Raw genomic sequence first — 484 nt, forward strand, 5'->3', positions numbered from 1 at the left:
ATAAAACATGAAAGAGGAAAGAAGCAGCTGCAAAGTCCCCAGCTCGAGCAGCCGCTGCCACCCCTGGCACAGGGCACGCTGACACCCCCATCTCCCCAGGGCCACTCCAAAGCTGACGGACAGAGGTGCGTGAAGACAAAGAAGCATCTGAGGAACGTCAAGCCCTGAGCGCTTCTCAAGCACATGCTGCCATCAGCGCAGTCAGTGCAGGTGAAACAGCAGCATCGCAACCCAGCTTCAGTCCAGCCTTTAACAACCGCCCATCCTTAGCAGAAAAAAATTAGTTCAAGTTGTTCCATCCAAGCCAAGAACATGCAAACCAGTCAGGAGTGCGAGCCAAGGGCAATGCTCCCCACCGCTGCAGAAACCACCATCGCAGAACCTTCACCGGCCATCAGACAGGTCTGCCCTTGCCAGTAACACAGTGGAGGGACAGAGGGGACCAGGAGCAGGCGGCAGCCGGCAAAGGCTGGCCTTGGGGTCC

Source organism: Buceros rhinoceros, unplaced genomic scaffold (assembly GCF_000710305.1).
Source record: "Buceros rhinoceros silvestris isolate BGI_N320 unplaced genomic scaffold, ASM71030v1 scaffold35292, whole genome shotgun sequence".
Taxonomy (NCBI): Eukaryota; Metazoa; Chordata; class Aves; order Bucerotiformes; family Bucerotidae; genus Buceros; species Buceros rhinoceros.